General features: G+C 53.9%; 1 protein-coding gene across 1 annotated transcript in view; it reads right to left on the bottom strand.

Moving 5' to 3' along the window:
• Positions 1–360, bottom strand: part of LOC107562619 (1-phosphatidylinositol 4,5-bisphosphate phosphodiesterase gamma-1-like) — a 60,301-nt gene that overhangs the window by 34,414 nt on the left and 25,527 nt on the right. The gene's annotated exons all lie outside the window — the stretch shown is intronic.

The following is a 360-nucleotide window of genomic DNA, read 5'->3' as shown; positions in this document are numbered from 1 at the left end:
TGAGAGTGAGAGTGTGTGAGAGTGAGTGTGAGTGAGAGTGTGCGAGTGAGTGTGAGAGTGAGAGTGTGCGAGTGAGTGAGAGTGAGTGTGCGAGTGAGTGTGAGAGTGAGCGAGTGAGTGTGCGAGCGAGTGAGTGAGTGTATGCGAGTGAGTGAGTGAGTGAGAGTGTGTGAGAGTGAGTGTGAGAGTGAGAGTGTGCGAGTGAGTGTGAGACTGAGAGTGTGCGAGTGAGTGTGAGACTGAGAGTGTGCGGGTGAGTGTGAGAGTGAGTGTGCGAGTGAGTGTGAGAGTGAGAGAGTGAGTGTGAGAGTGAGAGTGTGCGAGCGAGTGAGAGAGTGAGCGAGTATGCGAGTGAGTGAG

Source organism: Sinocyclocheilus grahami, unplaced genomic scaffold (assembly GCF_001515645.1).
Source record: "Sinocyclocheilus grahami isolate Dianchi unplaced genomic scaffold, SAMN03320097.WGS_v1.1 scaffold830.1, whole genome shotgun sequence".
Lineage (NCBI taxonomy): Eukaryota > Metazoa > Chordata > Actinopteri > Cypriniformes > Cyprinidae > Sinocyclocheilus > Sinocyclocheilus grahami.
Note: the sequence above shows the minus strand (reverse complement) of the source record. Positions and strands in the feature narration are given on the sequence as shown.